We start from the raw sequence: 12,909 nt of genomic DNA on the forward strand, positions 1-12,909 counted from the left end.
AACTTGTTTTTGAGATTGGTTTTTTTTAAACCTTTTCTAGCGTAAGGCTCTTAATAAGCTCCTAATCCAGTCTTATGTGGTTTGAGATAAAGACATTTTCCAAGGGCGATAGCATCTATGGTTTTATTATGTCTCTAGTTTTCTGTTAGCTGCTATTTGGCTGACTTAGCAGCATTAATGCTCTTTACAACTCCAGCTATTTCATTGGCTGTAGCGCCGGTTGTACTCAAACCAGCAAACAAGGAAATCAAAGGTAAAGCTTTACCAATCTGTGTAGAAAGGCGTAAGACGCGCGGAATCGTAACATACGTTCTACCTCCCGACTTTTTAACTGCACTACGAGCACCTTTCAAAGTACTACTAATGATATCTCAAGCACCTTTGCTTTTAGTATTCATGTCTTGCGATGCATCCTTAATAAGTGCGCTTAAGGCACTGCATTAATTTTTCTTTTACCTACCCATTCTTTGTTATCTTTTATTAATACCCCGTTTTTTCTTCTCCTGATTCAACCCAATACCAAATTTCCTTTTAACCTTTATAGCGCTGGTCACTAAGAAAGTTGCTGTTTTTTCACCAATACTTGAATTTAAAGCTTTAACTCTTTACCAAGCCTTCTCAGTTAAAATTTTATCTGCTTCGTGCCTGGCTTTCAAATCTTGTCAATTTTTTGAGTACGCTATATCATGCTCTTTGCACGATGCGTCTAACGGATTAACTCTGGGATCTCCTCTAACAAGACGTTTAGTAAGCTTAGAACCTGGACTGCAATACTTATATCCTTGCAAATGAAACTCTACTGGTAAAGGACTTATAATTTTATTTACGAGACCATGCCCTTTCTGACGATGCATGATGATGATAATTAGTCTCCAGAGGTTGAATCGTTACTAAGCGTTCGAGAAAATAAAAAATGTATTGATAGTAGAAAAATTCCTTGACAAAAAAGTGTTTAAACTATATAACTGTTGTATTATCTCATAAAAAGATAAGTTGCAACTGATTATTTATGAAGTATAGATATGGAGTTTAAAAAGCAATCCATAAAATTACAAGTTCCTAATTTTGACGCCATAGTAAAACAAGAAAAGCGTCCAAATTGACATGGTGAACTACTCCCTGACAGTATTCGTGCGGTATTTTGCGGTCCATATAATTGCGGTTAAACTAATAGCTTATTAGCTATCATTGGGCATCCTATTGGAGTTAAGTTCGAAAACGTGTACGTGTATTCAAAATCGCTACATCAACCCAAGTACAAGTTTTTAAAAGAACTATTGGAGCCTACAGAGGGTGTGAAATACTTACCTTTCAGCAAACACGAAACCGTAGTCTTGCCAGATGATGCTTTACCGAATTCTATAATAATTGTTAATCATATAGCTTGTGAAAAACAAGATAATGTAAAAGATTTTTTGAATGGGTAGACACGAAAATGTGAACTGTTTTTATCTTTGCCAGTCATATGCTCTAGTACCAAAGCATCTTGTAAGGGATAATGTTAGTTTTCTAGTTTAATTTCTTCAAGATAAAGTTAATTGAAGGCATGTGTATGATAATGATGTGAACCCTGACATGCCATACATTCAATTAAAAAATGTATGCTCTAATTGCTGGAATGATGATAAACATGGATTCGTCGTTGTAAACGAGGATAGGCAAATAATGGTCGCTACAGAAAAGGCTTTCATAATTTTGCAGTATATTTAGGACGTATCTAGCGCAATCGTTACAGTCTGTTGCAAGACACTACATTATCATTATGCATCAACAAGAGAAAGACTTTCTATGCCAGTTAGTAAAGGCGCGAGAGGTGGTTCAGGAACAGTACGGACTGTTGAAGTTTGGAAAAAATGAGGCTAAAAATGTACGAAGTTAAACTTTCCAATCAATAACAGATCCTTTAATGGAAATTGTTGCCGAAACAAAAAAATACAAATGAATAATAGTAACTTTGTTACTCACTATTATTTTTGTAATAAAAACGATGAAGAAAGTCATAAAGTTGAGAAAGTGAATCAACGAAAAAACGGAGAAAAATTCAGTAAAGATGATTAAACATTTGAGTCTGCCATTAGTAAAAGTAATGATAATGATACTGATTTAAATGACACTATTAGAGATAAATCTCTCGATTCTGTTTAAGTCAGTAAAAATTTATCAAATAATTTTTTTTTACAAATACTTGATCAGAATCAGGAAGATTTATTTGATTTAAAGTATAGAGTATAAAAACTCGGTTCATAAAAAACGTGGATCGTTGCTGCCTCATTATAAAACTGCTTGAACAATAAGCAACAAGTAGATTATACTTACTGGGATGATCCCAATGAATTAGTAGATTGTTTACATACACTTCTTATTAATAGCTGCAAAGTCAGATACAAGTCATGACAGTAAAATTATATCAATCATTTAAGGGTTTTATAAGGAACGACATATATATTGATGTGAGTCAATATTTCTTCATCCTAAAATGAGTGTCGATGTATTCAGTCGAAAATTGGGTAGGACCGAAAGTGGTGGCCAAGGTCCTCCTGGTATTGGATATAAACTTACCGCAGATGGACAGTATGACTTAGATAATAAGAGACTGTACAATGTTAAAACATTAGAACAGTCTTAAGATGCAGTAAATTATGCTTTCTTAGTTGGAGGGGTTAAAAAGCTTGAAAAAGAGATAGATAGCTTTAGAATTTTTAGATACAACTTACAAAAAAAATTTCAATTTATTCAAGCTCATTAAAAAAATTTAAACCTAAACATCTAACACTTGGAGCAAATTGTTAAGGAACTCCATAAAGCAGCAAGGCGTTGATATCCCCGTAAAAAATTCAACATACGTGGTTTAGATGAGACTTGACAATCAGACCTTGTAGAAATGCAGCCTTACGTCCGTGAAAACAAAGGGTATTGGTATGTGCTCACTGTAATAGGAGTTTTTTTTGAGTATGCATGGGCTGTACCTGTCAAAAAAAAATAGTGAAGAAGTAACTGCAGCAATGCATTCGATATTGAAAAAAAGACGAAAGCCCGTAAACATGCAAACTGATCGTGGCAAAGAATTCTTTGATGCAAACTTCGAAAATCAAATGCGAAAATATAAAATAAATTTATACTTAACTAACAGCAGTCTCAAAGCATCTATATGCAAACAATTTAATCTTACTTTAAAAGATTTGAAGTGGAAAAAAATTGAGTTTGCAAGGCAATTATAAATGGTTGAATTTGTTACAAACGCTGATAAAATGTTATGATAATAGAAAAGACCAGACGATTGGTTTGAAACTAAAAGATGTTGTTGCCGAAAATGAAGTTCAAGTTGTAGAAAAGTTAAAAAAAATGTATGAAAACAGTAGTAAGTTCAAACCTAAATTCAAAATTGGTTGATAAAGTACTAGTGAGCAAAATCAAACAAGCAGTTGAAAAAGGGTATACACCAAATTGGTCGGCTAAAATATTAACAATCACATGACTAACAGCAACAAATTCAACAACGCATTATCTTAATGATTACCAAATTTAACCCATTTCTGGAAGGTTTTACGAGCAAGAACTGCAGAAAACAAAGCATCCTACTGTTTACCTCGTAGAGAGGGTCCTTCGAGGACGTAAAAATCAAATTTTAGTGAAATTTTTGGGCTTTGATAACGTCCAAAATAGCTCGATGGATATAAATAAAATGTGAAAAATATCTGCTGAGTTAAAAATTATTTCCAAATATTTTTAAGAGCAAAAAAAATAAACACTTTAATTATGAAAAAAAATATTTTTTTTCCTGATACTTACAAACTTATGCATTAAAGAATATTCTATGTTCACCATTTTATACTACAAAAAATTTAAATTTATTCACTGCTTCTAATAACTCATTAAAAAATTCTTTATTCTTTAAGAGTGTGGTACATATTTTTTTTTGCAGAAAAACTTTGAACTCATCTGCCAATTCAGCAACTATATATTCTTTTTTTTTTTTTATATATTAGAGTGCTCTACGTCCGGCTCCTTTGATAAGGGCACTACTATGAGCACTTAGCACTTGGGAGAAGGAAGGGAAGAGGGATGGGAGGCCTTCCATTACTAGGAGAGGGGTAGGGGGAATTAGGTAATTTTTGCTGCGAGAAGGTTGCCTAAGCCCTCCTCGAGGAACTTTGCGTGGTGAAAAAGCACATGTGAAAAATCACAGAGGTACTTGCCCGAAAAAGTCGCACTGGCTGGGAATTGAACCACGGTCTTCTGCGTGCCAATCCACGACCTAGCCGACTGAGCCACCGCGCGCTCGCAACTATATATTCATTCCATATTTGGTTTTCACCTTTCTTAACTAAGTTACCATATAATTTTGCTTTGGAACCATATCTGTAACTTTTTTTGTAGGTAGCAAATAATTACTACCAATTTTATTTAACGCTGTGAGATCCATCTGAAACACAATCATGGAAGTAAAAAACATTTTATGCAATGATGTAAGTAAAAATAATACAAGTAATGTTTGCAATCGTGTCTGTTAACTAACCTTTACACTCTAAGCCCAAAAAAGTAAAAATACACGCTATGAAGAGTAATTCCCTGATATAACTCTTTTCAAAGTAGTAAGATCACAGAATTACTTTTTATAAATGGTAGTTCAGAAAATGTCCTCTTATAAAAAATGTAATATTGGAATTTTACTCTTTTGATAGAATAAAAAGCCCAAGTCACTCTTTTTAAAAAAGTGAGCTTCAATTTTCTCTTTTTTTCTTTTGAAAAGAGTAAAAAACCAGAATTACTCTTTTCAAATGAGACAACTTGAATTTCCTCTTTTGACAAGAGTTATTTTCGAATGTTACTCTTTAAAAAAGAGTAAAAAGGCAGAATTACTCTTTTTAAAAAAGCAAACTGATAACCTTTTTTTTTATTTATTAAAATTTGCACTTTTAAAGTATTAAATATCGAATTTTAACGCTTTTTACTCTTTAAATCTATATATTTTTTCAACCATAAACTTTGATTGAATTGTATTGTTCTATGAATTTCTGTTATTCAGAGCCCGTGACTCACAGCTTGTTTAAGTGCGTGATAATGTATAACACAACGTTTTTTATGATACAGCGTAGTCGTTAATTTTTTTGTTTGGAACCTTGGGGTACCATGTGCTCAGCACAGAAAGATAAGGCCTCATGATCATTGTAAAGAGTTTTCGGATGTTCGAGATCAACTTCTAGTACCTAACCAATTTCAGCATTATCTGCCACATTTAAAATTCCCATGGGCTTCATATTTTCCACCCATTTAAATCCTGCATAAAATAGTGGTTGAGTCATAGCCCAACTATACAAATAATTAACATCATAATACATTTAATATTTTTCATCTCTATTTACTTGATAACCTTCTTTCACATAGGGGTTGTTGGCTTTGGCATATCGATTGCAACATTGATTTATTCCACCTCGTATGCCATGCTCTATGAATAAAACTTAATCTATGTCTGTCAGCAATTCAAGTTTTACCTAAAATTCAAATGGTACATTTAGTTAGGGTATATTATTTAACTTTGTAGAAGTATTTAACAAAAATTCATTATCAAACTTTTTCTATTTAAGCATAGCATCCCAAGTTAGGCTGGGTGTTATATAATAAAAAGCTTGGTCTAGTTCGTATGTTTCGATGCAATCACTTCAAAAATTTTCAAATATTTCAGCAAGCAGTAGTACGTCAGTCTTTAAATATAAGTCAGAATACTGCCGTAGAATATAAGAAGTGACTATGAATATAAAAAGTGTTCCAGATATTTTTTGCATGCTCGTACTTTTCATCAGTTATATGGGCTTCGTATAAGCTGCTGTGAAAATTTTGCTTGGATAAAAGTCTTCTTTTTTTAAATCTTTTAAAACAAGAAGTGTAATCATATGGGTATATGCCTTTTCTTTATAACAAGTCTATGCGCACCATTGGATAATCATCATTGTCAAATACGTTTTCTAGTAGTTTGAATTCGTTTGAGTATGATGATAATTTATCGAGAGATAAGGCCATAAATTAAAAGGAATCTCTAAATCTAATACCAATATTAATACTTTCTACAAAGTTCGTAAAAAAAATATACTTTTCTTTTGTCTGTGGTAAAAGCTGAGCTCTTCCTGGAAAACTTTTAAGGATTTCTTTTATAAATAAATGTAAATCATAACCGCTCATGTTCTCAAATATTACTGGTATTATTCTTAAGTCTTGATAACTAATATTGCATTTGCTATAAGTGGGGCCTGAAAATCTAAAAAAATGTAAAAGAAATTGTACAAGACTGACTTCAAAAAACGAATTATTACTACAAAATAACTTTCAAAATTACATTTATTTTTCAGTGAGATGACAGTGATCTCGAATTCTTACGTCATCCAAGCTAAAAGGTTAGTTTCATATATGAAAATGCTTTGTCACATTTGCTTTGTTCTTCCAGTGTCAAATCAATCATTTTAATAGGATTTTTATACAGTTCTTCTAGTTTCAGATCAAGAAGATAAAGATCTGGAACAAATCGTTGATCAGGTGTTCCATCATTTTCTTTATATTGTCTGTAGCTTTTATACTTTGATTAACTATCGTCATAACAACATTTAATGATATATCCAATAATATATACTTAGTAATAGTGATAAGCACGGGCACTCCCTCTAGGTTTCAGTGAACATTCAAATTGTGCATATATTACGAAAGGTACACGGTTCTTGAGTGAAAAATTTTAGAACTCAAGTATATGCTCATCAATGTTCCTGTTTAATAATGTTATTTTACTCCTGTTTGTACTCTAACAATCAATTCCATGAGCTTCTAACTTTTGTTTTGACCAGAAAAAGTAAAAGCAGTGATCACATATATTTACTGTATGTTGATGTTGCGTTAACTGTTTGCGTACTAACCGAGATAAATTTTTTATCTGAAAATAGTAACATTTATACTGTTTGTTAGAGTCATCATTATTATCTTTGTCATAATCATCATCATCATTATCATTATCATCATCATCATCATCATCATCATCATCATCATCATCATCATCATCATTATTATCATCATCATCATCATTATCATCATCATCATCATCATCATCATCATCATCATCATCATCATCAACATCATCATCATCATCATCATCATCATCATCATCATCATCATCATCATCATCATCAACATCATCATCATCATCATCATCATCATCATCAACATCATCATCATCATCATCATCATCATCATCATCATCATGATTAATTTCCAATGGAAATTCCCTAATCAAACATCTCTAAGAAAATAAGCTGTTGTAATGATTTCTACCTTCTCCAACAGTATTTAAAAATTGTGGGGAGGAAAGAGTAGTATATGACATACTCTCAATATGTCAGAAGTTAGCTTTAGCGATGGAACATTAGAAAACAGTTGAAAACTTTATTTATTTAATTTTATTTTTTTCTTGCATTCATTTCTATTTAGGTTGGATTCATACATAACAGGCAATTATTGAAAGTGTAGAGTAGTATATGATATACTCTCAATAAGTCAGAAGTTAGCTTTAGCGATGGAACATTTTGAAACAGTTGAGAATTTTATCTATTTTATCTTATTTTTTTTTGCATGCATTTCTAATTGAGTTAGATTCATACATAACAGGGCATTATTGGGAAGATAGGGTAGTATATGACATACTTTTAATATGTCAGAAGTTAGTTTTATCGATATAATATTTCAAAACAATTTAAAACCTTTTTTTCATGCATTTCTATTCGAGTTGGGTTTTCATACATTACATAAAATAAAAGTAGACATCTTTTGTTACGAAAATGATAGCAAAACATTAAATACATGATTTATAATACATATGAACATATTGACATCTTTTTTATTTTAGAGAAGCGACAATCGTTGACATTCAGCTTTTATTTTTTTTATTGTATTTTTCTTCTGTTCTGGAACTTCATGGGACGTTAATGGAAAGCTTGATACCATCAAAGTTTAATTTATTTTTAAATTGGATGTACTTAAAGAGACGATTTCGATTTTTTTGCACTGGATATAACGCTGATTAAATAGCCCATTGAAAGCACTAATCGTCTTTATTTGTTACATTCACGCAAGCATTTTTTTTTTGTAGTCTGGTAACTCTATAAAGGAACTACCTTGCATAGGGCTTACTTTTTTAATGTTTACAACTAAGTTTAAAATTGATTGTAGAGATCAGCCAGATTCTTTATCTTGAAAATCATCCATACTTCATTCAATTGATTATCTTATGCTTTTATTAAACCACTTATTTATGTCAGTAGACAGGTAAATCGCTTGCAATTTTATTTTTAAATATTTTAAATCTGCATCCTCGACATTATCTTCAACTATTACATATTCAGTCATAAACATTGTGTTTACTGTTAATGCTACGTGTTCTGCGAGAAATTTTTTAATTTGTTGATCAAATTTTGATTTAGCATCCTGAAGAAACTTTTTTATATCTGGATGCCTAAAATTTACAATTAAAACTGTAGTAATGCGATCTTTAAATTCACTAGTTATATCGCTTAGACCTACCAGTATACCGTTCTTTTAAACGTATGTGGTATGCGCATTTCTCAATGTCTTGACTTTCGTTGCAACTTTTTGAATACTGTCATGTACAAAATCTTCAGGTTCCTCTTTAAATGCACTCACTGCTACTTTTACGTCAAGTTCACTATCGAACACAAAGACTTTTGGTTCAATGCTAAATATTTTTAGAACGAAGTTCTGTATGTCACGTACTCAAAGGGCTGGAAATACTGTTCGTTAGAGTCATCATTATTATCTTTGTCATAATCATCATTATTATCATTATCATCATCATCATCATCGTCGTCATCATCGTCATCATCATTATCATCATAATCATTATATCTACATCTTTTGAATTAGCAATTTTTTCTGATTTAATTTTTCCTGACACCAGAGAAGTTGAAATGACCAACCAAGTGACAGTGCTACCAGAGGACGAGGTACTATCCCCTTCTTTGATAACCTCCATTTTTGGTAACTGTTTTTTTTTCTTTTTTTTTCTGTAATCTTATTCTTATACATTTTTTGTTCAATTAGCTTCTATGCTGGAAGAACCGCAGATACCATACGTAGATCCGAAATCAGCGAGGAGTTTGACACCACACATATCAAGAAAATTTATCAAGAATGTCATCGTATTTTTGGATATGTAAATTTTAAATATTTTAATGTTTGATTTAAAAATAAGTTAGCAGATAGCCTGCCTAAAGAAATTGAGAGTGATTATATAAAATGTGCTGTTTGTATGAAAAATGAAATGCACAATTTACCATTCAAAAATAATAGACAAAAAGCTACGGAAATTACAGAAATAGTACACACTGATCTGAATGGGCTTCACAATACTTCTAAATTCAATGGGGAGAAATTTTTTAAACTTTTATTTACAACTATAATAAAATAGCCAGAGTATACCTAATTAAATCACAAAACCAAGTCCATAATTGTTTTATGTCATATATAAATGAAATTAAAAATATTACTGAAAAAAGAATGAAAAAATGAAGGTGTTACAACAATACGGTATATATGAATAAAATTATTTTTGAATAAGGAAAAGAAAAAGGAATTAGTCTAGATGCATGTCCACTGCATTTCCACGTATTAAACGGTACTGCCGAAAGATATTATAGGAGCATTATGGAAATTTCTAGATGTTTGTTATCTGGAGATTGAATAAATACAAGATTTTGGCTGAAAGTTGTATGTGTGGCGTTATACTTAAAGAACAGGACACTTGCACATACTGCTGATTTAAAAACTCCTTTAAAGTTGCTCTTTGGTGTAAAACCTACTTTTAAACATTTAAAATTGTGTAGAAGCAGAGTATTTGTATGTGTGCCTGAACAGAGACGAAGGTCTAAATGAGATAAAATAACAGATTTAGGAATCCTTGTAGGTTATGAAAACATAGGGTATAAAGTTTTGATAAACAATATGATTATCGTAGCAAAACATGTCGATATGATTGAAAAAGATGAATATCGTATTGGATTAAAGGATAATAATAATGATGAATTAATAACTAAAAACGAAATTGTAGATGACAATTTTGATTCAAGCAACGAATTTAAAATTGCTGAGTATGAAAACGATACTGATATTAATAAGAGGAAAAATGATGCCAAAAAAAAAAAAACAAATGTTACCAGTAAGCCTAGAAGAAGTGTAAAGCGTCCAGAAAGATATGATGATAACTATGTATATAATACGATTTATGTGAATTTCTGTAGTGCAGAATATTCTAAGAGTTTTGGCGAACCGATGCCAATTTTTGAATCTAATAGTTGGAAAAATGCGATGAAAAGAGAAACTGAATGTTTAAATGAAAATAAGTCTTGGATATTGGTAGATAAGTGAGAAGATAAAAAGTTTGAGATGTAAAATGGGTTAGTAAAAAAAATAATGAAAACAAATTCAAAGCTAGGTTAGTGGTTACAGGGTTCCAACAAAAGGAAATCATTGAAGATATTTATTATCCTGTAGCTAAGATGCAAATTTTTAGAATTCTGTTGTTATATTATTGCCAAGAAGGTTCAATTATTAATCAGATAGATGTTGCAACTGCGTTTTCAAATGGAAAAGGTAAATCATAGGTATATGTCAAATAACCACGAGGTTTTACACTAATTCTAACAAAGTATGTTAATTGCAAAATGGCATTGTGCCGTTCAAGAGAAAGCCCTAGAGCTTAGTTTAAATTTTTTGATAAATTTATAAAAAAAACTTAGGACATGAAAATAGTCAAGTAGACAATCGTTTACATTCTTAAAGCAATGGAAAAGGAGCCTTAAGCATTCCAAAATTTGGAAATTTTACGAAAAGTTCGGAATATATTGAGGTGCATTATTAATATATTCATGAAAGCTTATTGGTATGATGGATATAGTAAAAGTAGAATCAGAAAGTAATGTTGCAGATATTTTAACGAAATCTCTTGGAAGGTTAAAATTTGAAACAGTTATAAATATGTTAAATTTGGTTAAATGAATAAATTGTATTAGTATAAACGTAAGAAGGTGTGTTAAGTATATGTTGTACATTTAAACCAATGTATATATATGTATATGTATGAATGATTGACTAGGGGTGTCACTTCTGGAAAATTACAATTGTATGATACATGCAAACGCTTGGTACTCGAACGTGGGTGCAGGGGAGATCTCCTCTGTCCGTCAAAGCATTCGGTCATGCACGCAAGCAGCCATTTATCGTTGTTTGTAATGTGTATCGTCATAATTGTATTTTTTCTCTATTGAATCTTACTAATTGTTATAAGGTTTATTACCTTGTTCAAACATACTTTAATAAATTCTTGGTTGCATAGTTTTATAGGTAACAAATGAGCTTATAAAGATATTTCTTTGTTCGAAGAGTTATTTTTATCACTTTTGACTTCATTCAATTGTATTAGATTTCGGAATAAGGCGTTTTCATCAGTATTTAGTCTACCATGTTTGTATTTATAGGTATAGTTATGACCTCTAAGTCTTGCTTTCTATCTCTTTAGTCTACTCATACGATCTTTGATAGATTTTATTCAAAATAGTATTTTATGATCTCCGTAAACAGTAAATTTCGTGCCCTATAAGTAATGTCAAAAACATTGGACTGCTTTAACTGCTACGAATCACTTTTTTTTCGTTAAATATTAATTTTTTGCAGCTTTATTTAGAGTTTTTATATACTATACACAACTGGGCAGTCTTTTCCTAGTTCTCTTAGGCCTCATATGGCCCCAATAGCTATATAAGATGCATTTGTTCCTTATATTAATGGATTATTTTAATCGATTTAAGCTCATACAGGAACTCTGCGTAATATTCTCCTTAACCTTTTAAAGCTTTTTTTCTGAGTACCTGTCCACTCACATTTTTTTCCTATTTTTTAACAAGGACGTTTAAAATTCTGCAGTTTTTAAAATATTTTTGACAAATTGACTGCTATAGCTCGCCAATTCTAAAATCTGTCTAAAACATTTGTTTGACTCTTTCGTTTAAGAAAACTTTTAACTGCCTCTATTTTTTTTTGAATCTCGTTTGACTCCGTAGCTATCTGTTTTGTCTCCTGAATAAATTACTTGAGGTAGTAACAGTTCACATTTAGCTAGTTGAGATTTGAAATCTGATTTCAAAAATTTTTTGAATGAATGAGTAGTCTTTGTTACATGAGCTTTTTAAGTCTTTCATCATATGGTTATGTCATCAACAGATATAAATAACTCAATGCCTTTCAGTCTTAACAAATTATGTCTATTAATAGCTTAAATAATGCAGGTGCATTGCATAGTCCAAACGGCATTTCTATATGTTCATAGTGACTGTAAGGTGTGCTAAAAGCAGTTTTATGTCCATCTGGAGTGTCACCTTCAGTTTGACAAAATACTTTTGCTAGATTAAAAAGAGAAAAGTAGTTTGAGCCTTCAATTTTCTCTAATATTTCAGTAATGTTTGATAGTGGATAAGCATCAGGGATGGTTTTTTCGTTTAGTTTACGGTAATCTATCACTAATCTGTATATTTTCGTTCCATCAGGTCCTTACTTCTTGGGGACTATACAGAGAGAGCTACTGAAAGGGCTGTTTGTTTTACGATTGTACGGTTCGCTAATGATTTTTCTATTTGAGTTTCAATTTCTTGGTATAATGATAAGAGGTAGTGGTATTGCTTAACATACACAGAAGGGTCATCTATCGTAAGTATATTATGTGTCGTAAAAAAAGTAAAAGGAGCCTGGTTGTCTGGAATGTACAATAAGTGACCGTTATTTTTTATAATTTTTCTTATTTCTAATAGACTAGCTTTTTAGTGATAAGGTCTTTTTTGCTTATTAATTATAGATTTAATGCGATCT

This window comes from Copidosoma floridanum, unplaced genomic scaffold (genome assembly GCF_036245765.1).
Source record: "Copidosoma floridanum isolate Cflo_tuat_1 unplaced genomic scaffold, Cflo_Japanese_pri ptg000024l, whole genome shotgun sequence".
Lineage (NCBI taxonomy): Eukaryota > Metazoa > Arthropoda > Insecta > Hymenoptera > Encyrtidae > Copidosoma > Copidosoma floridanum.